A 27,579-nucleotide genomic window follows, 5' to 3' on the forward strand; every position below is an offset into this window, starting at 1 on the left:
TGCTGCAGACAGCTGTGGCTCTGGTATTGCATAGTGCAAGGCCAGATACATATTTAATGCATTTCCTGCTTCATCATTGTCTGCTAGGAACATAATACACTTTTTCTATATGTCCAGAAGACCTAGAGAGGGGGAATCAGACCCTGTGCCCAGGACCTGGGTGGAAGTGCTCCATGATCACTGCTGTGTCAGTGATAAGTATCAATGTACACTGCATGGCACCCCACAATGCTGAAGAGGAGACAGTGCTGAGGACCTGCCCAAATACACCTATCCCAGACCTGACCTGCTTTGTGCTGGAGATCCTGTCACTTTGCTGAAGTGATGCAGAGGACAAAAAACGTGATGGAGGTCAAGTTCAGCAATACGTAGCAATGCACAGCCTGGACTATGAAGGGAGGTGAGTATACCTTAAACGAGTTTTGTTGCTGACAGCGGCAATCTGCAGCCTCTGTCTCAGGACCTTACAGTAGGAATTCAGAGGCTGTACCCTTCTACAGTACACCCTTTGTTACTGGATGAGCATTCACAGAGAAAGCACATTTTGCAGCAAGACTTGAAAGAAGCAGGTATAATCCATTGTCATATTACTAGGTGACAAAAAAATAAATGCTTTTATGCCTACCAAGATGTGACTAGCTCATCAGTTATGTAATCCACTTGTTCATGCTGTTGTCATGATCAAAAGACCTTACACAGATTCTAGGCCCTTGGAAGCTCTAAAGGTCTGGACTGCATTGGACTAACATGATGTATACCTAATAGAAAGGTTGGAGAATCTTCTATGAACTCTTCTTGTGGCCATAATATGCTGTTCTTAGATTAGCTCAAATCTGCAATATGCAGTGATTTAAAAACAAGCAGACTCTTTTGAAAGGCTTTTTTTAACTTCATGGTTGCATATTTAATAAACAGTTCACCCAAAACACAGCTTATTTTATAGTAGAGTTGTGGTAGGGGATCAGATGTGTAAAGTGTCAGATCAGAACAGATTAGTTTAGGACACACATCACACTCTTTAGAAACACCCGTAGCACTTTGTACTCTTATTGAGATGTGCTGTATCATCTCAGAGTGTTCTACAAACAAGTAGTTGTGCCTCTGCCATAAGAGGTATCAGTATTACTCCCATTACGGATAGGAAAAGGGAAAACAAAAGGGACATGGATTTGTCTCTTGTCAGTGGCCAAGCTGGAATTGGATTCACTTGTCCTGATTTTTTGCTCTAAGCACCAGCATTGTTTCTCAGGTGTTATCTTACTGATGAACAGTGAGGCAGGAAGCAGAGTAAAGCCTTATGAGGCAAATGTTCATCTCAAAGTAGATTAATACTAATGGATCTTGAGTAGCTGCTTGGAAATTACTACAGGTTGACACCTCGATAATATCAGAAAGATCAAGATCATTTTGGTGAGGAAAGAGGTCCTCAGGGCAAAACTCACACAAACTAAAACCAGACTACAGGTGAAGGACTAACTTCTGATTACAGTTTCTGTTTATTTGTTCTTTGTGGTATAACTGAGTTTGATAAATGGCGTTACTTTCCTTGGTTTACAGTTATTTTATTTTGTACTTGGAAATCCCAGCTCAAGGAACCTGTTGTTCGCTAGGTGCTCTGAACACACAGTTTATGGCCCAGGGCCCTGTGACCTTCCTGAGCAGCAGGGGAAATAAAGCTAGGCAAGAAGATGGCAGAGGCAAGGAGACTTGCCTCAAGATGCAGAAATGAGATGGCACTGCATGAAACACAGCCAGGGCTCTGGATCCTCACATGCCATCTGTGTCACTGTAGACACTGACTCACTTTTAGAATTACAGGTTCTAGGATGTGGAGCAGAAGGTTAAGAAACCAAATAAGATCCCTTCCCAGGCAGAGAAGAGCCCAGATGAAGTCCTTTGAGTGCTGTTCTGGTGGGGAATGCTTTTTTAGCTTCTGTCATGTGCATGAGCGACTTCCTTGCAACGTCCCTCTCTGCCGGTCTTCTCATCCTCTGCTACCCTCACTCTTGGGCAGAGGCCAATGCTGTCTGGACATGCATTGTGGCAATGAGCTTCTCTCTTGGATGGAGGACTGCATGCTGCCTTTGGAGAAAGAGAGGGCCATGATTATTGCCCCCGGGGAAAACTGGAATAGCTATTTACCCACAGCAAGAAAATGTTATTTTGGGGGCAAAAGGGAGCTGTAATGTTTTCCTGTTACAGTAGTTGGCAGCATTTCTCTATAGCCCAAACTGTTGTTTCTTAATGGGATCTTTACTCATAGCTGTAAGTTTACTAGAGGGAGAAACATATATGAACAATTCTGGAATTCAAACACAATATACTGACAGACAGGTTTAAACCTTGGTAGCCTATTGGGACCAAGTGAAGAAATAGCTGAGTGGGACCCAGGACCAGGAGACTGAGCTGAGGGGATATTGGTGTTGCAAAGAATTGTTGCATGTACAGTGATTTTCAAAGCATAGGCTATTTGAAATATATACAGTAAGGACTCACAGCTTTTTGTGGGTTCCTTCAGATATTTTGACTTACTAAATTTTAGTGAGGCATGGGGAAATGGTTAGCTAAGACAACTGCACTTGGAGGCTGGGGTAGCTGAGTGAGCTGATCTAAGAAATCAAGGTTCATTTCATAGAAATACGTAAGAAAGTTGGGTAGCAACTCGGCTCTCCTTCAGAACTGATTATAAACCATCCCAATGACCCTGGTTTTCCTCTCCCATTATCGTCTTAAACCTCCTTTGCTTCAGGGGAGGGTTAGTGGAGAGGCTGCTGAGGCTTAACCCTGGCAGAACTTGTCTTACCATGTAGCTTCATTTTACAGGGGCCACACACTGACTCACAAGAGAAAAATGAGCTCTTGCTTCAGGGAATGCCGGGGGGCCTCTTGTTCAGGTGGTTGCCAGTGTTTGCCTGATTTCCCTAGTCAGTTGTGAGCACTAGATCCTTTTCTGCATATCTTGCCACACACCTGCAGCACTGGCACTTCATGAGATGCTCTCCCCCAAGCCAGGCACCTACCAAATACACTTTGCCATCAGGACCAGCCATCAGCCATAAACGACAAAGGAAGACACTTGATTTTGGACATAATTTTGTTCCTTGGAGAGAGTGTTGCTCAGCGTTGTGGCACTGGTGGCTGAGACAGCCAGGGTATAAGCTGCTGTTGTAACTATAGCCTTGGTGTAGCAGGTGTTAAGTCTCGTGCTTGTGTTGCACTGAATACATTTGTGGGTTGGGTGCATAGCTAGATGGTAAAACAGTAAACACCTCAGGCCTAAATACCACAGGAAAACCCCTCACTTACATGTGTATCAGATGTGTTTTCCTCATGGCACCATTCTTTAACAGATGGTTTTGAAACACCTTTTCTCTGTGTTCAAAGGAGCAGAGGAATGTTTGCATCCCTTCCTAAGGCAGTGGCCTGCCCCGACCTCCCACAGTATTTGGGGCAGTTTGCCGGGCACTGCAGAAGCCCACTGTGGTGCATAGCCCTCTGGCTCCTGCTGGCTCAGCCCACGCTGCTGGCAGAAAGGCCAGTCTTACACTTTCCAGCTTGAAACCCCTGACCATCTCCTTGTGCCAGCCCCAGTGCCCACCCAACCATTTGACCAGCCAGTTCAGCAAACCTAATCCCACCAAAAGGGAAAAAAACCAGGAGGGGAGGATTGTATCGAGACTAACCAACCCCTGCTGCCACAGACCCTACAGCCAAAGGACCACAAGAGTTACCAGAGGGGGAGAGCTGCCTTTTGGCAGGAGCCCAGCTGTAGGTCAGCTTAGGCCAGTGTGAAACCACACAGCCCCCAAGGAGCAGAGAGAGCCAATGTGCTCACCAACAAACCTCGCCATGGCGAGCTTCACTGTTGGTGTTTGTGTTAGGGAGCCTGTAACCTCCTTAATGGATCCAGCTACTTCTGCAATTCATGTCTGAGACCTGGAAGATTTAATGCCTGCAAATGCCCGAATGCCCGGCAAGGGTGATTTTGCATTATCCCAGGAGAGGAAGTGCCTCAGGGCAGAGCTCAGTCTTGTTCTTTTGCGAAGTGAGAGGCATAAATAGTTAATAGAAGAACAAAAGAGGACAGCTAAGCCACGGTATACACCAGGGAAAGTGAGAGCACAAATTAACCTTATGACTTGCCTTTTGAAGAACCACATGAAGTTTTGGATGTTTTTCCAGCAGTGTTGCAGCAGTAATGGTGTGAGGCTATACGCATGGCAGAATTTATAGGAAGAGATAAGGTCTTTTACTAGACCAGCTGTCCACATTGTAGAAAGCAGACACATAAGCTCTTCTTTAGGTGTTTTTTAGATTTGAAGATCTTGGGTCTCTGAAAGCATATTTTGTCTAGGAAATAGATTGGTCTAATAAACCTCTTTTCCTCCAGTCTTGCCCCACTGCTGATTTAAGGGCACTCTTCAGGCAAAAGTTTCAGCTTTTTGAAAATGAAGCTGTTTTCAGGACATCCTATTCCTCATGCTGGAAGTTCAGTTCTCACCCTTGAAATGTTAACTCGTAGACCCACGTTGTTAAAAGGCACATCAGAGGCAGGAGAGCAGTGCAGCCAGTTGCACAGGGAATTAATTCTTCTCCCTTCTCTCCCCCCTGCCAGGCACGGCCACACGCCATCTAGTGAAGTAACAAAGAATGCTGCCAGACATATCGTGCACATGTAGGCTACATTTATCGTATTAAACCGTGAAACAATGCCTACTGGAGAGAGCAGGCTTTTTTTTTCAAACTCAAGTTACTTGTTTTAAGATAGGTACCCTAAGGAAAGGGCCTTTCCCAGCCTTTGCTGTTACATAAACTGAGGTACTTATCAACCACACCTGTGATGGGATTCATATGAGCAAAAGACAAAATTTACAGAAAAATTGCTTAATACGTGTTCAGTAACCTTGAAGGGGCCTGTAAGGTAGCTGTTGGCTAAAATACTTCCTGGCTTAAAGGCAGATGCTGTTTAATCACTGTAACTGCGGCACAGAGTGAACTGGACTCCTTACCCCTTGAAAGCCAGATTCCTCCCATTGGTGCAGCTGCAGCCTTCGCTGAGGAGCTGAGGAATCCCTGTGTCCTTCCTGCTTCGAGCTGTCAAGCTGTAACTGCAGCCAGTGCTACAGGAAGCAGTGCTGAGCACACACCCTCCCTTTGTGCTTTAGGAACCTTACAAAGGCAGCAAACACTTGTCTTTTGTCAGTGATTAAAGCACAAAGCATGAGATACAGAAGATTTATAGGTTTAACACCCCTGTACTGCATGCTTGCATTTATCCTCTCTTAGATCCCATTTACTTTAATAGGGAAGTTTCTGCTAAAACCCAGCATGATGTTTAAAATATTTACCCCATAGAGGGCAGATAATCTGAGAAGTAACAAGGTGCCATTTCCTACCAAATGTATTCTCTGACTATAACCACATGTAAATGGTACAATTTAGGGCCATGCTAGAGCGAAGCGTCAATTCACCACTTACCAGCACAGTTAAGCTGTGATGCCATGTGAACTGGGAGGGTTCCGTTTGCTGCCACACTGATATTTGTCAGATAGGAAGAAGAAAAAAAAATTAAGATACCAAAACTGGAACATCAGGCTTCCTTTTGTGGCTTTGCTTTTCTTATTTTTTCTTTTAATCCTCAGAACAAAACAATTTTTTTCTTGGAGTCCAACTCCAAAGTTTATTAGATTTTTGTGAGCACTGCAATGGTGCTTGTCACAGGTGACCAACACAAATGACATGGCAGTTCTAGATATCATATTAAGCATGGTAGAAGGATGCTTCATGTCAGGAATTCTGTCTTCCTTTCCCATAATGTCAAAATGCTGCCTAGCCTTTCATTTTGCCAGGATTTTGCCCATTCTGGTGTGGACATCAGTAGATTTTATTCTGTCGTTTGCAACTTGAAGCAAAGACAGGAGCTGAGTTCTCTCACCATGTCACCTACCCCTTGCTCAGTTCTCAATGAAGGCACATCAGCATGGCACAGCACAGCTTAAAACCTCCAAAGAAGCCATAAAGCCCAGCAGTCCCCATGAAATTTTAGCCCCCTCTCCTACCCAGAATAAAGTGGTGCTTGATTGACTCTCCTTGGACAAGGAGACACGATTTGATATATATTACTGAGTGTGTTGGGAGGGATTAACCACAGCCCCTCACCTTGAAATGGCTTCAGTTCAATTTCTAATGGAAATGACAGCTGAATACATATATCTCAATCTTTGCTTTTCTGCATATCTGCCCTTCCCCCAGTAACTTCTGAATTTGCTGACCAATATCTGCAATCTGTAACAGAGGAGTATCAGTCTTTAAGATAATTAAGTTGCTAAATATTCATTAAAGTTGGCCATGAGCTACAGGAGAAAGAACCTATTGTCATTTAAAATAACAATGTGGCTCAACACTAACTTGTCCCAGAGAATCCCTACTGGCAAGGATATTATGCAAACCCTTTTTTTTCCTTCCTACACATGTGGTTTAGCAGAGCAGGATCCAGCCCTAAAAACTGCAATTTCTTTCTAGATTGTTTCTAAGGTGGGGATCCCAGATATGTTATTGCATAGATAATTAACCATCAAACACTAATGAATTCCATCAAATATGGTGCAAGGCTTCATGGACAATGTGCTGTAACATCCTGCCAAATTAAGCAGTTAATTCAAAACTGTAATGGGATCACTAGCAGTGTTACCCAAAACACTAGAAATAATCTAAAGGGATTAGAAAAATTCACTTTAATGTGGGATACGAGGTAGCATCCAAAGGGTTTTCATTAGGTCTTTGCATTGAGTTTAGCATACGTGTTGTTGTTCACATGTTTTATACTCTAACCCCATGCATTTTGTGTGCGGTACTGTGGCGGCAGCAGCAGCAGCAGCTCTGTCTCACAGAGTTTGCAGGGAGGCATCACCTCACTTTGAAGCCCTGGCCCACAAATATGAGAGAGCAGAGTCTTGAAGCACAGATTGAGCAATAGGTGACATCGCTTCATCAGGAGCCCAAACCCCCTTGTGCTGTGACACAGAGAAGAGGTGGGAGTGACAGGCGTTCCCTGCTTGCCCCCCAGCCCAGAGCTACCACTTAAAACAGATGTCTGTGTGAAAAAGGCCTCACACCTGCCAAACCACCAGCCTCAAGCTTCCTTCCTTGTTTTTTCAGTCCTCAGAATAATAACAGCATTTGTGCAATATGTACTGTGGCCTGTGGTTTTCTCTTTTCCCTGTAGACATGCTGTCAAATCTCCCCAGACCGAAAACTCAGACAGCAAAGCCTTACAAGATGGGAGAAAAGAGGTGAACAGTGAAGCAATATGCACTTTGCTTAGCTGAGTTCACTTTTTAACACCAAAAAAAAGAGGAACAGCATGAGCCAGTGTTGCAGACCTTGCCAGAGAGGCATTTGAATCTGATAAATAGTAGGAACACCTCATTTGCACATATTCTGCAGAGCACTAAACTAGAAAAAAAAAAAATCCATTAACAGAGAAGTCATCTTGAATCAGAAACTTTCAAGATTTTGTTTTAAACTATGGTGAGAATTTAGTGTTTTATTGCTGCTTTGCTTTTGGTTCCTGTTTTTGATAGCATTGAGAAACGAGGTGCCTTAGGAAGCCACATGGTGTGTAACAGGCAGGATCAGCCTGTATACAAAGGAAGGAAGATGATGTGGCAGGACATTGTTAAGGAAAGATCCTGTTTGTACAGGGAGCTGAAGAATAGTAAACCAGAACAGAACAGGGATGCAGAAAGAGCAGAATTGAAAGGAAATCAATCCAAAATGCTCGTGAATCCTGTTTGTGTGCAGGAGCTCACTAGAGCCACTGAAACAATTTAAAAATCTGGTTTATTTGTCTTTTCTCAGATTTCTTATCCTGTAGTGGAGGAGAGAGAAGAGGGCAGACATGCTCAGTTGAGTTCCCCTACCACTCTTTCCTCCCATGGCAGTCCTGCCACAGTGACTCCAGCAGCAGTCAGGTTTGCATCAAAACTGCCAAAGCCGACCAAAAGTTTCTTAACAGTAATTCCTAGCTGTGTTTTATCCCACAGACACTTGTTTTCAAGAACAACTTCTGAAAAGATCCTGTCTATCTTTGTGATTTTTTGAGATGTATTAAAAAAATAAAATCTCTTAGTTTATGTTTGTGAAACAGTTGACTGATTCAATGAGCTTCAATTCCTGATAAGCATTTGCCTGTTCTGCAGATACTGTATGTGTAGCAGAGGGAAATGACTTCCCTGCAATATATGCCTATTTCGGATCATGTACTCTTTTGTTAGCCTTTTTAAAACACGACCACTTAAGATCATTACACTCTCTAAATAAGTCTCTAACATGATTTTCAGTAAACCCATCTTTTCAAAGTCATATCAAACGTCTTGATAACAGGGTATCTTGTCCCTGCAACAGGAGGATTAGCCTGTGAGTAATCTGGGTGGTGCTGCACCAAGTGGTTTTGTTTTTTTTTCTGAATTGATTCAAGCAGTTTATAGTCAAATTTAGAGACCAATATGCACAAAGCAGCAAAATCCCGCATCCAAAACAAAACACTTAAAGTTCCTCTTTGCTTGTATATAAGGTTCTTGCATTGGTGTGAACAACTTTGATCTTTGATACAGTAACCAGCTTCCTGCAGTAGGCGGAGAGACATTCTTAACTGTATCTGCAACCTGTGTCAAGAGTTTCTCATAAAGTTGCTGACTCCTAAAATTCAGGCAAGCAGTGCCACAGCACATACTATAAATGACTTTTTTCTCCTGTCCCGCTGGCTGCAAACAAGTTTGATGCAAATTTAGGCAAGGAAAGCACCATGCTAAGGTATTTATTGATTTCTCTGTTGTTGATCTGGTGCTTTGAGTGAACTCCCACTGAAGCCCTCTATAAAAAAGGCAATGCATGAAAATGCCTCTCCCATGAAATTTGGAATAATTTTAATTGTAACAAGCCAGAGATATTCTAGCACATATCAGAGCCGCCCTGGACCCAAGCAAAGAATAACATGATTCTTATCACAAGGCATGCAAATACAGTCAGCCAGTGCTGAGTGGGGAGTGAATCATGAATTCAATGAGCTTCAGTTCTTGATAAAATGACTGGGAGAGAAGTAAACGGTCAGAGATATTCTTCTAGGCATTGAGACAAGCCTGTTTGCTCCAGGTAATTTCCATGGGGAATTCACCTGTTTTGAGCTTTGCTATGGGTGATGAATGATATCACTGGATAATTTTGGTCATTCTAATGGCAGGTGCAACATGGGGGAGCAAAGGGAAAGCAAAGGGGGTTAAAATTCCTCACTTGTTTTAGGTACCTCATCTCCTGCTCCTTGTGATGTATCTGCCACCACTCACTTTCTGTGCTGGTGGGGTAGGGTGAGGAGCTACTGGAAACAACCAAAGCTCTTTTGTGGAACTGCAGTAAGGTGGAACAGTGCCACGGGCTCCACCAGCTCTTTGCCAGGCACAGTGAGGTGCTGTATGGCTTTGAGGTCCCCAGACATAGTTAGGTGCCATATGGCCAGGGCATCTCAGGACTGTGAGGCTTGTGGGCAGGTATAGGCTCTAGGTAGCAAGTCCCAACTTCCCGTGGGGTCTACCTATGAAATGGGAGTAGACCTCTCCTAGATGTTTCTTCCCATGCTGGGGGCACATGAGATGTATGCCACCCCATCACATACACAGTCCTTTTCAGCACTTGCAGTAAATGACCCAACTCTCTTTGAGGCAGCAGTAGTGCTGCAAATTTTAAATTAAAAAAATGCCCCTGCATGCTTCCCAGTCCCTAAGTGCTGATGTCTGAGTATGCTGGGTGGCATTCCAGGAAGGATGGGAGCTCTGGACATGGACTTCAGGTAGCCATTGGTACCAAGGTATGTATCCTCAGGATGTGGTTATGGGCACCTGACAGAACATCAGGAAACGCCTGCCCAGGTCTGCCTCTGCTGCTTCAGTGTTGACTAGGCACATTAAAAGTTTCATTGTGGTAAGGAATGTTCTCTCTTTTCACCATTTTGGTAAACTTGTGCAGCCTTTCTGGGTTTGTATGATGCATGTCTGAAAAGGAAACAGGAAGGAGCTGCAAATGGAAATTTCAAGCTGTTGGCAACAGAGAAAACCCCAACCAACATCCCATAGTATGGGTGGAAAACCCAGACCGTGCACTTCAGCTTCAAGTGACAAAAGACACTGAATTTTACATAGTCTTCTGAAATCAGCAAGTACTGGAGTTAGAGTGAAAGAAGTGACTTTGTCTTGGCTGTACCTGCTCCAGGAGAAGGCCTGGGTTCGAGAATTCCCTGACACACCTCTGCCCTTTGCCTCTGAGTGCTTCCTGAGATGCTGTTCCTCAGGCTGGCCACCCTTTTTTGTTTTGGGGTGGCTGTGGGAGAGGAGCTTACCATATATAAAAGTTCTGCTGTGCCACTTGCTGATGGGGGACAGAACACACCCTAGTCTGTTTTGTTCACAAGATAAATCACAGTGTCACATTTGTCTTTAGTGTCACAGAGATGTACCAGAAAAAGTTTTAGCCTGTAACTGTATAATGCACGTCCAGCTGCCCTGAAAATGCATGTGAATAGAGCAGGGGAAAAGATCTATGATCTGAAAGCCTAATACTTGTATTGTCAAATATTTCTGTATGTACACCTTCACCCCAATCCAGAATGGATCTCCTTGAGCAGATAGTTCATGGAGGAGTATTGTTATAGAATTTATGCTGATCTCTGCTTAATTAGTTTCTCACCCAAGGACTGATGAGTGTTTGATCTTGTCACAGGAAAGAGCCACTCCCACCAGCTATATAATTTAACAAATCCACAAACCAAACAAGTTGCCATCCTGCAAAACCCTCATACCTATGGGATTCTTATTCTCCACAAGGTGTGGTTTTCAGGTGGACACTGTTGGATTTTTGGATTACTTTGCTAGGCTGAAGGAGATGTGTATCTGTAGAATGATATAAACCTACCCAAGAATAAAAAAATTAGCACTGAAAGTGTGCAAGTTTTGCAGACTTGCAGTGTCCCACAGAGGTGTTTGTTGTGCTAGTCTGCATTAATGCAGGTAAAGGCTTCTTTCTGCACCTGTGTGAAGACAAGTGAAAACGTGATTGTCCCATAGCATTGATGGTTTGTAAATATAATTTTCTAGAGCTGTGTACTCCAACACTAGACTTGGTGGAATGGAGAGAGGATAATTCTCCTTGAAAAGACTGGATAGCTGAATAGGCGTTCTTTTAAACAGAATGAAAGCAAGAGCAAGGGGTGCTGATCATCAGAGTGCTTTGCAGTTGGCTAAAAGAGCACAAGCATTTTCAGTCCATGGGGAGAGGAAAAGAGAGAGAGGGCAAGTCCAGAATATGTGAAGGTAGGAGCTTCATACGGCCTTGCTGCCAGGCTTGTTTTCTGTGCTAGTGGCCCAGAGAACTGGTAAAACTCAACCAGGATAGTAAAGGCTGTAATCCCAATTCATCATTTATAGCCTCCTCGCAGACATGTCTACGCCAGCCTTCTCAGATACAGCAAGCTGCTGCATTTCACAATCATGGGAAGGGCTTCCCAGCTGCACGCTCCGAACGTTTTGAAGTGACACATGGTGCATTATATTAACTTGGTTCAGACAATCAGCTTTAAACATCTGAATCTGATTTCTTGATGCTAATTCCTCTTGCTCAATCTTTATTTCAGCTGTGTGGAATTCTCAGACCTCTCTGACCCTGACTTATTGTTTCCTGATGTTTTATTGCTAAGTCATTGAGGTTTCAGGGAGGCTGATGTTTCTGAAACGTGCACACCTTTGATTGTATGCATGGCTAGCATGTCAGACCAAACTTTTCATATGCTCTGTGTATATCATTGTCTCCACTGCTGTGTCCTCTGCAATTCCACCATTCAGGGCACTTATCTGCATGCCCCATTAGTGCAGTCCTCCTTAAAATGTGGTTATTATTTAAAGCTTTTCAAAAGCTCAGCCTCTACACAGTACAAAACTTGATCTGAGCCTACGTCCGCTCTTGTCACTCATGTACAGGTTCCATCTGTTCCCCTTTTCCTCTCTCGTTGCTGCTTGCCACATCCAGACCACATGCTGCTTATACATTGTACAATAGACATTTCTGCACACACACTTTTGAAAATGTGGCTCTCAGTGCTTTATTGTTCACATGTGTCTTGTTGCTTCAGGCAAGTTTTATCAGTAATAATTTTGTTGTTTACTGACACATAGAATAAAAGAGGGTACTGTTAAAATGTGACTGGAGGAGAGGAAAAGGACCTTTGATACACCAATTACAGAAGTTCTGCCAGCTTTCTGATCATTATCCCTTGCCACCACTTCCCCAAATTCCGTAGTTGCCGAAGGATAAAGTAAGATCCTAACATCACTTACAGCAATGTAAGGGCTGCTCCACTCTGCATGAGGCTGCTCCATGTTGGTAGCGATTCACCAGCACCTCCTACACTCCTGTGTCTGGTGAGGAGAGAGGTTGGGACCTTTTAGCATTCCCTTCAAGCAAGGCAGCCCTAGCTTCTGCTTTAGATCTCCTTTACAGGTCCCCAGTGTCACCTTTGCAAAATGGTTGTATTCTTCCATTTGGGGGGAAAAGAATTCCCTACAGAAACTAGTTCTGGAAGTGGAATCAGTGCTAGGAAGGTCTAGGAGGACACTTCTCTTGCAGGAGCTGAGCTGAGCTCTAGCAGCTAACCCAGTGCGCAGACTGGAGCAAACTCAGAGGTATGCAATGACATGGGAATTAATGCATGCAGATTCCCTGAGAGCCATCTCAGGTCTTTCCCGTCACACCTCACTCCATAGCTGTGGTGAGACTGGAGTATCTGCAGACAGATCACACTGGGTGCAACTCCCAGTAATGTTCGAGTGCCTGCAGCGGGGATGGCATAGAGCTCAATACATTGGATTATTGCCACCCAGGGATTTCCCACACCAGGAAAATCCCTAGTTGCCCAAAACCTCTGGTTTCCCACCTGGAGAAGCCCAAGGCCTGCCTATGGTGATGATAATTTCTGTTACTGGGGAAACATACAAATGATAGGAATAGACACAGTTTCTATCAGAGACTTGTTCTGATGAAAGCTTTCTCTGCTAAGGACAGTGTCTGCTTCTGACTCAGGGACAGTCTGCTGCTCCCTTCAAGCAGAGGGGAGGGGCAAGCAGCCACACAGCTCCACTTGCATCCTGCATGTGCAACCAGACACTGCGTGCTTGGCACTTGGTCTCCTGGGCATGGCAGAGGGCACACCCTCAAGTGCTGGAGAGCTGATGGCGACACTCTCAGGTGGGAGCACTGATGAAAAGAAGGCATGAGAACAGGAATATAAAGACCCTTCTGTTTCTGTCCATGGACTGCAGCAATAGCTCATAGGGTGCCTCATGACTCCCACACCCCTCTGTGACTCCCATTCTACCCAGTCCCCTCTGCAGGTCATCAAAAGTGGCAAGGTCTCTTCCCTCTGCCAAGAGGTGGGGAGGAGCCAGCTTTTGTTTGCACCAAAATACTCATAATTTTCACATACAATTCGCTGAATATTTTGTGTACCACCCTGTACCAAAGTTGAGGCCATTCACTGGCCAGAGGAGAAGCATGAAGGATACAAAAGAAGAGAATGGAGGAGAGCTCATGGTAAGCTCTTATAGATTAGAAAGGAGGCAGGTAGGAACAGAGATTAGGCAAATGCCTTAAAGAGTTATTCAGGAGAAATAAGGGCTTTAAGTGATATTTGACTATGGGAAAGAAATCAGTATCCGTGGTTTCCACTGGTGTTTGGAGTGCTAAAAGCAGAAGTGGTTGCTGAAGTCTGAACAGGAATGTTAGGCTGAGCTCTCAGCTTCCTCCTAAATTGTATGATTTACTGTCTCACTTGAAGAAGAGGTCTTATTTTGTAGAATTTCAGGGTTTTTTGAAACGAATTGCTTTGCGAGCAGTGGAACTAATGGCTCTTGGTTTCCTGTGGGTCTGTGACCATGGCTTCATAGTCATCTCCCTTCTCTCCTCTCCTCCTAAAATAAAATGACTGCAACAAGCCCAACTCTTGCCTTACTCTGTGCTCTAAGATCCTTTACTGGGCTGCAGGCAAGTACATATATGCTGTCTGACCAGCTAGTGCATACGTGGCCAGCCAGCATGCACATACTCACTAGCCAGGTGACTGCTGGCTGCAATTCTTTAACTGAGGTCTCTATCCCTCACCCAACCATCAGTTTGCACAAAATTTAGGAAAGAAATCAATAGCTTTTGAAACTTCTACCTTTCCCTTGTGAAATCAGGTAAAAATTATTGATGGAGCTGGACAGACAGATTGAATCTGAGCTAAAAAGGTTTTGTTGTATCAGCTTTGGATGTACATGTAGGACATTAGTCTAGGTTCTGGAATTCATTTGTCTCTCTCTCTTTTTCAGCTATTTTTAACCTGGATGTGTTCTGTGATTTGTTTCCCACACAGCATTGAAACTGGCACAGCTGAGGGGTGAGTGAGTGGTGGGAGAGGGGAAAGGGGAATCAAGGGATGCTTATGTTGGCGCTGCTGCTGAAAGAAGTGCAGCATCAAACTATAGCCTCTCAGATCTGTATAATGTGGAATTCCACACCACCCCATGGAAAAATTGTGACTATAAATATATTCACATCTTAAAGTGCTCAGATATAGGGCAAAAAGAGCTAGAAAAATCGAGACATATTGTAAAAACACAGCAGAAACAGTGGCTAGTTTTGAAATGTAATGTTTTCTGTCATAGTTCAACATCTCAGTACTGCCCATATTCCTGTGTGAATATCTGTAGACGTCTCTCTGTACAGGATCTCATAAGAGAAATCCTGTTTGTAGTAGCTCAGTCTGTACAGACTGCATATCAGCTCAGAAACCCTTTATCTTAGTTACTGTACATACAAACCTTGAGCTCCCAAGAACAGAGGTTTGATCTGGAAAATACATAGGAAAAAGCTTCTTGAGCATTAATTTACAAAACGAGACCTCTAATTGTGAAGCGTTTCTTCAGTCAGCTATAGATGATTATAATGTGTGAGATCTGCTTTTTCACCCTGTGTTCTGTTTAACACTGTTTGTTAGACATGAAAGGAAAAGAGGATTAAAAGGGAGAGATGGTATTATAAACAACCCTTCAGGGGAGGTGGGAAAACAACAGTAACTCCCTCAGAAAGAACACAGGGACGCCCTTAGGAAAAGGTTTTCAAAGTGTCCTGCATTTGAAAGTTAATGAGGAAATTAATCTCAAATATTACTTTAAAGACTGACAGTGCCATCTTTAAGATCTCAAGCATGCCCCACAACTGAGAAGAGACAAAGGGAATTTTTAATGGGCAATAAATGGACTAATATTTTTGGATGCAAAGCTACAGGCATGTTAGTTCTAATGGGATGTGGGTTTGTTCTGTACTTCCTGGCACTGTGACTTTATTGGGTTTTCTTGCTTTACACTGTCTTTTGATGAGGCACCGCTTTTTCCTTTAAAAAGTAAAAAAATGTGGTCTTAGTCAGTAATCCTCCTTTGAGTTACAGTAAGTCCATTGGGTGTAGAGTTTGATGATGTGGGGATTGTGTAGGTATGTGTCAGACCATATCACAGCTATTCTGTGATGCCTCACTTCACACCTAGCTCAGGTGGCTTGATCATTTCTGCCCCTGCAGTGTTGCAAGACCACCTTGTGTAGGTGCCTCCCACACAAGTGAGAGGCTGGCAGGCAGGCAGCAACACCCCTTTCCACCAGAAGATAACAGCACAGGCACTCCTAACCCTGCTGCAGGCACGCCCCTGTCATCTCCGGTGGATCCCAGCCAATGTCCTAGACTTGACAACTTTCTTCGGAGCAGTCTCAAGGTGTTCCATACTGCTGCACTTAAAATGACCAACCTTGGTTACCATGTTCCTGGATGTCAGGCATTTTGGAGGAAAGCTGGTCTTATCTAGAGCTTTTGTGCAGCTCCTGTCACTGCCTCTTGACCCTTGGGGTCCTCTGTGCATAGCTGTCATGAGCCTTCAGTAGCTACAGTGGCTTCCACAAGCATGACTGTGCCTTTGTGGCCACAGAAGGAGCCGTAGCAGGAATTCCCAAAGGCAGGTCTTCCTTTCCTTCACCCAGAGCTACCTGCCTAGAATCATTCAAAACCCCATTGATGTCCTCCAAACCCTTCTCCCACACAGGGTTCCCAAAAACCAAACACCTGTTCCCAGTTGACTCTGACTTTTCCTTATACCTCAGAAATGCATGAGCCATTTCACAAACCTCCTTCCTATCCCTCATTTCTCCACAAACTCCTCTGCCATTAGCACAACATTGAGACAGACCTGCTTACACCAGCATATGTTGACAGCCAAAAAAAAGGAGAGAATCAGCTCCCTGAGTTTAGAGACAAGGACATGAGGAAGCACTTGCCCAGCCTTGAGAAAGTGCATCAATAGCGCTTCTGCCCTGTAATCACAGCTGCTTTTTGGCTCACTAATCCTATTCCTAAGGATCAGCCACCACCTTCCAGTACTTTCTCAGTGGATAAAAAACACTTAGTTTAACTTTTCTGCTCAGCTGTTATGTACTACCTCTTCCAGAGCAACTAACATCCCAGTCTGCTCACACTTTCATGCCAGACCCTGCCTCTCAGAGCTATGGGTTGTACTGCTCCTTAAAAACCTCCCATCCTTCTTTCAGTGCTCAGCCTCTCTCCATGAGACATCCTGACCTAGTGCACCATCTGCCCTCTCTGCAGGAGAGGTGCCTGTGGCCTGCACAGATCATATGACTTGCGTCCTTGCAAGCTTGAATACTTCAATACTTGGACAGAGAGACAAGCTTGGCTCCTCTATGTCCTCTACCTCCCTTCTCAGGGCATTTTTCAATACATTCCCAGTCTCCCCCCTCTCATTAGCTTCTGGTTTAGTCTTGCTGGAGCTTATCCCTATCTAAATGACAGGCTGCCAAACAGGCACATAACTGTTCATTTGCTAGGTGTATGAATGAAGCAGTTCTCCTGCCCCATCAGTGAGGACACCATGTTGGATCAGCTCTGCTGTGACTTCTCTTTACCCTTTGGAAGTTATCACCAGCAAAAATGCTAGCTTTATACTATTCAAAAGCAAGAATGCGCTTAGTCCATTTTTCATACACAGGTATACACCTACCTGCATACGTATGCAGACATATATGTATTGGCCCTACTGAGTCCCGTCCTGCTTCTGGCATCATTCTGAGCAACTGGAGCATGAAAATAGAGAAGCAAGAGAATGCTGAGCTGCTCTATGTGTTTATGAGAGAGAGAGACTGCTTGCACCAGTGGCTGTGTTCTGGGCAGCCTCAGCCATGGGCGCTCGGAGGACACAGCTAACTGGCACAAGGCTCTAGCCAAGCTTGTTGTGACCCTCTGGAAAAACTCAGTAATTCAGCTTTCATCTGGCTGATAAAGTTGGTATTGTGAAGAAACCAGAAATACTAGTCCTGCTCAAGAGCTGTGCTGTGCCCCAGGCGAGAATACGAACACAGCCTTCTCCATCCAAATTATAGTGAAACAATCAGGTATTCTCAGCGCAGCCCCAGGTGAAAAAGCCCTGCTCACTGGGGGTGCATGCAGTGTGTGGCTCCAAGGGCAATAATGTGAGACTGAGGACAGGTGGAGCAAGGGAACACAAACCTATCCTATAAAGGATTTTCTCATGGTGCAGAACCAAAGAGGAGTGTCAGCACCATGCCTTCCTTAGGTGAAAGTCAGGTCATCTCGATGCCTCGTTGGATTTGACTCACCAAGAACAGCATCAAATTCAGCACAAGGTGAAGCACAGAGGAATTGCATGGGCAGGTGTATGCAGAGAAGCAAATGGAAAAGGTGGGTGATCCAATACTGTTATGACAAGCATTGAAGAAAGAGGAAGAGTTTGAAGAGGGCTAGAAAAAACCTCAAAATTCTCCTTACCATGCATGAGATCACATGTAGAGCAAGGTTAAGTCTTGGACGTTTTAGTGGGAGGAGGAAGCCTCCTAAGCTAAAAACTGTTCCCATTTCCAGTTCTCATCCATTGCCCAAAGAATCATGGCAAGCATCAATATCAAGTGTGAAACACCATCCCTAGTAGATATCAATGTAGCGATCCTTAAATTCTAGAAAATGCCAAATTCCATCATAGCCCAGGGGATGTCCAGTTTCCCAGCTTGTTTCCTGCTCCTTCTGTGCCTTGACTTGTGCTACAGATGGATTTATTCTTCAGAAAAAGACACTTGGACTGTGACACTTGGATAACAGTCCTGTTATCATTCCTGAAAAACCACACTCTGACATCCCTTTCCTCCAGTCCCCTCACTGCAAGTGTGGTGCCAGGCATAGGTCATCTCTCCAAGCGCAGGTGTCAAACTCAGGCAAAAAGAAAAAAAGCTCAGGGACTCCAGTAAGTGTACCGTCTGGATCTCCACTGACTGTAAAAGGCAAGCTACGTTCCAGGACTCCCTAAGACCTCCCAGAAACCCTGTGGATGCACAGTTGGACACCTAAAGCCAGACTTATAACGTGCTCCAGAAAAGTAACAGGTTTTGTGAGTGTCTCACGTCCTGCTATAGCAGGGACTGTTTGGCACATATTTGAGAGGGAATACATCTAGACCCCTAACTCTATTCCTGTCCAAAACCGGTGTGTATTTTAACTTGGACAGTGCCCAATCTGCAGAGTTAATGTTTTCCACATAAAAATGCCTGATTGGTAAACTTCCAAGAAGTTCTATTTTTGATTCAATGAAGAATGGCAGCTTTCCATGGAACTTACTTTCCTTCTTTCCTCCTTTCTTTCCCCACACCCCAAAATAAGATTCCTAAAAAATCCATAAATTTTCATTTGGAAATTCATCACGGATGTCAGAGTTCAATTGTCCTGTTCTGCAGGAGGTGGGATAGTTTCTTTAGAAGTCCTTTTGTACCTTGAAAAAATACTGGGGTTGGAGGCAGGGGGGTGTCCCATCTTTACCTTTTTGTTGAACTGTTTTTCCCTCCTCTTGAAAAGAGTGCAGAAGAGGGTCTGCTGTAGACTTCTGTAAACTCTCACAGTTTTTAACACTGTGCTGCTGTTCCTGAGGCCGTTTGGTCACTCATGACCATGAAAGATGAGGGGCAGAATCACAGCTGTGGAGAAGCCACTGGGGTTCACCTCTCCATCATCAGAATACAAATCTGCTGATGTATGATTGCCTCCGAGTGGGAGATACACACAGATCTTAGAGAAAACCTCTTGTTCTCCTGCATCCAGGTTTACCCCCTTCTGCATACAACTTGTCCCACAGCCTATGGGCCATGTCCTAAATAGCTGAAATTTACAGGAGTATGCCATCTTCTTATCAGCTCCCACACTGTGATACATTTCTGTACTTGTTTTGTCCCATTCTGTGTCTCCAGAGTTCTCAGCAAGCAAGAACTGAGCTCCTTCCAAGTCGTAAGGATGCTCACTTGTTCACTCCCTCACAACCAGAAATCACTTTGGCCAACAGCCAGGACGGCAATAAGGGCCAGGCACATACCCGGGCAGCTTAAAAACACCTCAGCTTTGGGAAATCCTGCTGGGCTGTTAAAAGCTGCCACAAACCCAAATCATATCAAGCAAGGCCTGTCTGATAATTCTTTGGCATAATCCCCAAACTGACTGAACTGCTTTTCCATACAGAGTATTTCCAGGTGGGTTATTAGATCTTGTATCCCTTCCATCTTCTCATGGTTGAAAAAGACATTCCTTAGAACAAGCTATTTTTAAAAGAAAAGCAAATATTCTCCTTTATATTTCTGGCTCCTCTAAACTAGAAGGATACTTTGCAAGACACAAACTGTTCCTACTGAGTAGCACAGGGGTTTTCCCATAGTGCTTGTGCCTGTGCAGGACTTTCAGCTAGGGAGATAATTTTTATTTTTGTAAGGAGATTGATTCTGGTACGACTATCAGTGTGAACAGTTATGCAAGTATGAAGGGTCGTACCCTGTTAAATTTAGTTTCCCTTCCTGTATTTTTATAGCAGCATCACTGCAGCCACATTTCAGTCTGTGCTGCTTTAATTGTACCAGAAGAGTTAAAAGGAAAGAGCTGAGCCAAGCATGTCCCACAGCTGGTTGCTGGCTGAGCAGTGTGGGTTGCAATGTGAGGAGGCAGGAGCCTGGCTCTAAGCAGCTCCTCCAGCTTCAGGTATGCACAGTTGTGCTGTTTTACATGTGTGCACATGAGATTCATCAGTAAAGCTTAGCTTTGCCAAAATAGCTGCATCTACATGAAGACCTCATGGTGTAAGACAAGCTTTGATTGCTTTCTGTCTGGGAGGGCTGTTTTGCTGCACTCCCTGTGATGAATTGGGCAGGTAGACCATTTGCTGACCTTCTGTTATTTTGGCCCATTGCAATAATCTATGTCTAACGTGAACAGGATTGTTGAAAATAGACCACAAGTATTGAATGACAGAAGTAGGTAAAGAAAATAGACCACAAGTATTGAATGACAGAAGTAGGCAAAGAAAAGAGAGAAAAGACAGGATTTTCATTTGAAAATTGTAAAAAAGGGGGCAAAAAAGTGTTTTGTTGGTTGATTTGAGTCTTTGGGGTCTCTGCTACCCCAGAAAACAAAGAGAGGTAGAGACAGAACAGTATGAAAGTCAGAGGTTTCTGTGAGTTAAAACGAACTGTTTCACTTTGAGACACTTTCAGACAAGATGATTTTGACATGTGTCTTTGGAAAAAAATAACCCACTGTGACCAGTAAAATGTGACCAGGCAGTGAGCAATCTGGGTTTGAGGCGGTGCTGCTGGTGCAACCCCTGTCTCCAGGGAGGCCTGCTTTGCAGCACGCGCCTGCCAGCCAGGATTTCTTCCATACCGCTGCTGGGAAGAGGCAGGTGTTGATGGGAGCGCTGTCAGCTGCGTGATGCCTCGGCAAGCCTGTGCTCCCGGCTGCGGTGAGGTTACGAGGGCTGCACTGCTACACAGGCGCTGTGCACCGGCATGACTCAGGTTCCCGGCAGCACAGATGCCCTGCACAGCCTTCATCCCCGTGTCCCTCTGCAGGCCGTGAGATTGACATCGCCCACTCTGGATACCGTCATCTTTTTCCAAACACAGCCCTGCCAAGCGCTGCTGCCAGCCGCTCAAGGCTGTGCTAGGCACTGAGCCAAAGCTCCTGCCCTCGGCCCACTCCAGCTCGGCTCAGTCGATGAGACCTAGTGAGAACACTATCAGAGCTCCTCTGAGCTGCAGAACAACCTGGGGGCTGTGAATCCTGGAAAAAGTGAGTTATTACGACCCTGGCAGAGCCTGGAGAGCCCTGTGCTCTTGAGGGAGACCCAAACAAGGCAGGAGCTGTTGCAAAGCATTTTTATTTCCTCCCAGTGAATAGTAGAAAGCCCCACCCAAATTTCACTCCTCACTCCCACTTTATGTTAACAAAACAAACAAACTCAAAAAAAAAAAAAAAAAAACAACCAACATTTGCTACTGAGTGTTGCCCTTGCTTCCATGTGACCCAGGCATGTGATTAAGTTGTTGATACTTGTTTTTTATAGGATCAAATTCAAAGCTGCTGTAAAAGCCTGTGCAACTTGCCGGAGCAATTCTTTACCCTGGCAACTTACACAAGCTGAGGAGATTCTCCCTGCTGGAGAGTATACTCCCTGTCTCAGCCTTCTCCCTGCTGTGAGGCTCCTCCTCTCTGTCCTTTTGCAAAGGCACCAGCTGTATACATTTTGAGGAAAACAGGCAAAATTCCTCCTAGCTGCACTGCAGATCTTTGTGAGAAGCTCCTGTGATGAGGCAGGAGTTTGATCCAGCCTTTATTCCTCTTGGAAGTGTTGCTTAAATAAAAGAAAAGGATAAGATTCCACCAAAAAAAAAAAAAAAAAAAAAAGAAAAAAAAAAAAAAAAGAAAAGAGAAAAGAAATAAAAAAGGAGAAAAGCCCAGCTTGCCAGCCCACCGCGTGTGCAGTGCTTGGTTTCCGCTCACAGCCTGCACAGCCCTGCCTGTGTGGATCTGTTGAGTCATGTTGCATGGCTGGATGGGATGGGGCTGTTTGCTTCAGGCCTGTTTTTTTTCCCCAACTCTCCTGAATGACCAAATGTTACCCATGCTGGGGAGCCACTGTGTTGTCATTGGTCCCCTTCCCTCCTTGGCAGGCAGGAGCTCTGGGAGTTGAAGGGGGTTGTGCAGAGCCTGTGTAAGGAAAGCATGTCTTAGCATGGAGGCGCTCTTTTCCTGAGGCAGTAGAAATAACCATGGCTCTACTCGTGATATCTCTCTGTGACCAGTGTGCACTGTGTTGGGCCAAATCCCAGCTGCTTCTCAGGTCTCAGTAGTTCCTGTGAATAATGGGGCAGCGTCTACTTCAGGGACTGCCTTTACTACAAGAGAAGGGACAAGCTTTGAGATACCCTCACAATCCTCTGCCGCTAGAGTTGGCTGGGGACCAGGCCAGCACCTGATCTCAGGTGAAGTATTTACAAACCAGGAGTCCAGCCACAGGTCCATGGTTACACAGAGACATGAATGGGAGCAGTGCCACACTGTTGGCCCTCAGCACCCTGTCAAGGAAGCACAAGGGGTTTTAGGTGCTGTGTCTACCTCTGTAGTAATTCCCAAATACCACAGAATCACAGAATGGATCAGGTTGAAAGGGACTACAGTGGATCATTTGGTCCAACCTCCCTGCTCAAGCAGGGTGATTCTAGAGCACATTGACAGAATTGCATCTGAACACCTCTATGGCTTATTGAGGCAGGAGACAAAAGATACAGGGGTCAACACTGAAGAACTCCCCAGTGTGCCCTAAATCTGTGTGTGCTGCCATCTGATGCAACACACTCTTCTTGGGATTTGCTTTTAATTAAAAATGAGCTTTTTGTTCACAGTAGTAAGTACCAACCTTTCTTATGGGCTTTAATTGCTCCCAGCAGCCTGGGGTGTCCCCTCCACCCTTTCTCTAGACCTCACTTGTTGATACCTGTACCTGCAACCATTACCATGCTATGGAAACACTACGTGGTTTTTGAAGTAGGGATCGGATGTAACAGTCGCATAATCTCCGACATACAGAAAAAGTCTCTCTGCCCATCCAAGGCCACTCTGCAGAAAGCAAATGCTCACCTTGGCCATATGACAGGGATACACAGAGTTGTTGTACTCTCCACCTGGCTTTAGCTGGGATATTAAGCTGTGTATTTCTCACTGGAAATAAGCATTCTATTTTCCTGTATGTGGTTTGTTTTGTTTCTGTCAAGCCTGGAGGCAACACTGCACACATGGTTTTCCTCTTTCCCAGTGTTTCCCTTCTTCTGTACTTTGCCACTCTATCTTCCCTCTTGTTAGAAAGGTAAATCTTTGAACATAACTGTTTATTATGCCCTCTTTTCATACTATCTGGATTGGAATAAGAAAGTCACAGACTCTAAAACTCATTGCAAACTCCTTGTGTTGCCCCATTTTGGGGAGGGGGGGGAGAAGTTGAGAAGGAGAGAAGTGATGTTAATGTTTTTCTGTTTGAAAAAAACCACACCATAGATGGTACTTGGAAAAGGCACATTGCTTTTAATGGTATTTCAGACGGTCAGAACCAGCAAATTTTAGGCTTCTTACTTTAGTGCTGAAATAGGAAATCATAGAATGATAATTTTATTTGGGTTGGAAGAGACCTTCAAAGACTATCTAGTCCCCCCACTCTGCTGTGGGCAGGGACATCTGTCACTGGATCATCCAACCTGACTTTTAACATTTCCAGTGATGGGACACCCACTTTTCTAGGCAACCTGTTCCAGTTTTGGGGTCAGCATACATCACACACCCAAAATACATCTATTTCCAGCTTGTTTAGTTTTTCTGTGTTCTGGCCCTTTTGCTCATGACCTCTGTGAGCACCCAGTTGCTTGTCTGGGCTCTAGGGCTCTCTCCTATGGCACGTTAGTCTGAAATTCCTTATTCTCTCCCAAGGATCTCAGGCAACTCATGATTTTTTTGCATCAGAGCTCTTGTGTCTCTGACATACATAGAATTCTCTGTGCCCCATTGGTTTCTTTTTGCTGAACAGGGGCCTGTTATTTTTTTTTTTTTAAATTTTATTCTCATTGTTGGAGAAGGTTCTCTTTTGCCAGGTCACCAAACCACCAGCATGGAGATGCCAAATATCCATATGTCCCTAAGCACTTAGTTGGATAGGGTTTGGTGTGTGGTATTCAGGAGTAGTCAGTATCATTTGGTTTTCTCGAATCAGTATAGCTTGTTGTTTCTTGTTGAAAATTACTTTCCGCTCTTAACAACTCCTCTTAAGCACTTCTCAAAACTCTTTTTTGAAGAAAACACATTTCTGATATAGGAATAATAGACCTTAAGTTTTCCAAATTTCAACTTAAATGTCTACTTTTCACATTTAAAAAAAAAAATAAAATATTTTGAGAAAGTCTGTCATTTTTCTGAGAAACTCTCTTAAAAATAATTTTCAGTTCCTTCATTTTCTCTCTACCAGTATTCTCTGGCAGGTGGGTGATTTTCTGGCTGGGAGGCCTCATACACATCTGTTTTCTTCTTAGCCTGGCGAGGCTCATAGGCCAGGGATTGCCCCTGTACTTGTACAACTGCTGAAAGCAGAAAGCTGAACCTCTTCACAAAATCTAGTTCAGCTGATTTCATTCTCCCAACTCAACATCCTGTCACAAAAACAGAGGCGTTTTTTTGCCAGTCTCAGATCTCTCTTATTTCCCCATGAAAAGTTACACAGACTTCTATGGTAGCCAAGGGGGAAGCGTCAAAGCTCTCCTCAGTGGTCATCATGATTAACCTGAAGCTGTGAGCCAGAGCTGCATTTCATGAGCCCAGAGTTTTGCCACGCAGGAGGCTTTGGCTGCAGTGAGGGGTGCCACATTAGAGAGGAGCTTCCAGACTCTCAACAGCAAGTCTTGCAATAACTGTTGATCAAATAAAGTTTCTGTTCACAGCACAGAGCCAAAAACTGTTTTTGATTGCAGCCTTGAGGGGTATTTCTTGGCTTGTGGTCAATGTTTTAAGCAATGTGCAGCTCTACAAGTCATTAACAATGTTTGAAATCTCTTCCTTCTTACTATTATCCTCAGAGATGTGGAATGAAGACTATTTACCTTCCCCTCATATTTCGTTATGATTATTAAACCATAGGAATGAAGACGTGCATGAGAGTTGAATATAGCAGGCCTGTTCTAGCTGTGTCAACATTATTTTCAGAAGAGTATATTCAGAAATATGGCTAAGTTTTCCTTTTTTCTTCTCCTAACTGTATTTGTGTACAAAGATTTCAAGATTTCACAATACCATGTTATATATGCACTCTTTTTGAAGCAGTAATAACAAGGTTTCTCACTGCCACATTACCAAGACACTTAAAGAAGTCTCTTCATTAATAATCTGTTGCCTGTACCTTCAGATTCCAGTGTCTGGTCTCACCACTACTTACTCTCAGCTGCTTTCCCCCCCCCTCACTGGATTTAAAGCTACTTTGGATGTCCCATCTGTGCCACTGGGTCCTACCAGCTCCTATAAAACAGATCCTTAGGCCATCTCTGAGAATTAAGGAGAGACCAAGGTCCCACACAGAGAGGATGTGTAAGCTTGCAGATGTGTCCCCACTGCACCCCCGTAGCAGCTGTTTCCAGCTGGTACCATCGTTTGCTGCTGTGCAGTGCCAGGCAGAGGTGATAGTGAGGGTAGGACACGAGGATATCTGCATTAGCGCTGGGTTACATGGTAGCAAAAAAGCAAAGCTTGTTCAGCCAGGCTTTGACCAATGTGGCTGTGCTGATCCTAATCCTGGGGGCACCTTGGGCCATGCAGCACCTTCACTTGGCACAGTATAGGTACATCTTGAAGTCCTTCATGACTTTCTAGCTACATGGTTGAGCCCTCTTTTCAAACAGTCATTTACTTGACATGTCCACACATTTACTATCGCAGTCAGGCTCCTTCATGCCAAAATCTCTTCGGAAAATAAAAGTTGCTGTTATAAAACACTGCAGACCGTGGGGGGATTTATTGTCACATCTGAGGTGTAGAAGTGTTAGTTCTTTTAGCCCCTTTTTCTGAGAATAGGAAGATTGCAGTGGTGAAGATGCTGCTACTGCTGGCAGTGGGAACAGACAGGGCAAGCTGCAATGGGTACAGAGCCTGAACTGTCCTCTCCTTCCCAAATCCATTTAAATTTTGGATTGGCAGGTCGCTGTGGAGGAACATGGTCACCTGATACACTTGTTTCCTAGATGGAGGGGACTGAAATTTCTCAGGCTTTTAATCTGTCTCATTTTATGAGACAGAGCACTACAGCTACCCTTAAATATAAATGAGATGTCTGCATAGCCCATGTGCGTTTTCGTGTCATACAATTTTTCTCCTAAAAGCAAGGTTTCGCCTGCTCTGAAGAATGTGCCTTTTTGCTGGACACATCAATTTGCAGATTCTCCCTATTGGCCATGTCCTTTATCCTCTGCTTCCAGGTCACCGTGGCACTATGTTGGAGTCTCCAGGAGCAGGGACTGTCTCATGACTTGTTCATGTAGCACCTACAAAAATGAGATTTTAATCTAAACGCACATCCCTGGCACATAAATGCAATAAATTGGCATAATGAAAATGGATAAACTGGGAATGCAGCTCACTGTGGAAATAGTACCTAATATGGGAATAATTTCTAACTCTTAAGGGTTCTAGTGTTCCTTTCTGCTTTGCTTTGAGCGCTCAAAAGCATGCTCACTGCAAGATGGTTTGTGTTAGGAATGATGACGTTTGCTCAATTAAATTTCAAAAATATCTAAGTGGCAGCCTTACTGCGCCAGAGTCAAGAACTTTTCTTTTTCAGGTTTTCTGGTGCTCAGGCAATATTAAAGGTTGGTGACTGGTGAGTTTTCAGTTCATACTTTTAACAACACATTGCTGATGGTAAATATGATTTAATTCTTCAGTCTAGAAGCCTTATCGATACAAATCTGTCTTTATAACCTAGTTATGCTTCACTAGCCAAAGGCAGAGCAGCATTAACTAATAATACTATAGATATGTGGATGGCTTTTATTAATAGTATAACCAGGCATTTTATCATAGAGATTCTGCTAACTTTCTTAATGTCACTGTTGTGGTTCCTAAGAGCCAGTGCTCATAAGCAGAATCATGCTACGTTGGAGTCAGTGAGGAACAAGACACACATGCTCCAAAGCAGTTCACTGTAAGAAAAAATTGAATGGATATGGGCAGGATCATGGCACCAGGAGAAGGTAGAACCAAATGTAAAGTATAGCAGTCACTTAGGCTTTTTCCTAAGTAGCCTCATACAGCCCTCAGATTATTATCCATTATTGTTTTTTCAGGTTGGCGGAAATGAAGTTGCACCAAGAAGTCCAAGAGCAATCAGGAGAGACTTCAGGGCTTCAGGATGGTTGCTTAAGGGGTCGGGAGCACAGGTACTGTTCTCCCTTATAATTCCAATTGCAGGGAATGATGAGGGAAGAAACAGAAAGAGCCAGCAAATCAATACCTGGCTCTGAGCCTGGTGTCACTGCAAAATTTTGACATTTTTGATTGTGGGTTGGTTTACATGACAGCATTGCTGCTGG

At 44.2% G+C, this 27,579-nt stretch overlaps 1 long non-coding RNA gene across 1 annotated transcript; it reads left to right on the forward strand.

Annotated features, from left to right (window-relative positions):
- The first annotated feature begins 131 nt into the window (after positions 1-131).
- LOC108639418 lies at positions 132-27,579 on the forward strand. Its single transcript, XR_001920456.2, has 3 exons — positions 132-400; positions 14,409-14,476; positions 27,334-27,579. It is a non-coding gene; the product is annotated as an uncharacterized LOC108639418 (long non-coding RNA).

The sequence above is a fragment of the Manacus vitellinus genome, unplaced genomic scaffold, assembly GCF_001715985.3.
Source record: "Manacus vitellinus isolate BGI_N305 unplaced genomic scaffold, ASM171598v3 scaffold_2_pilon, whole genome shotgun sequence".
Taxonomy (NCBI): Eukaryota; Metazoa; Chordata; class Aves; order Passeriformes; family Pipridae; genus Manacus; species Manacus vitellinus.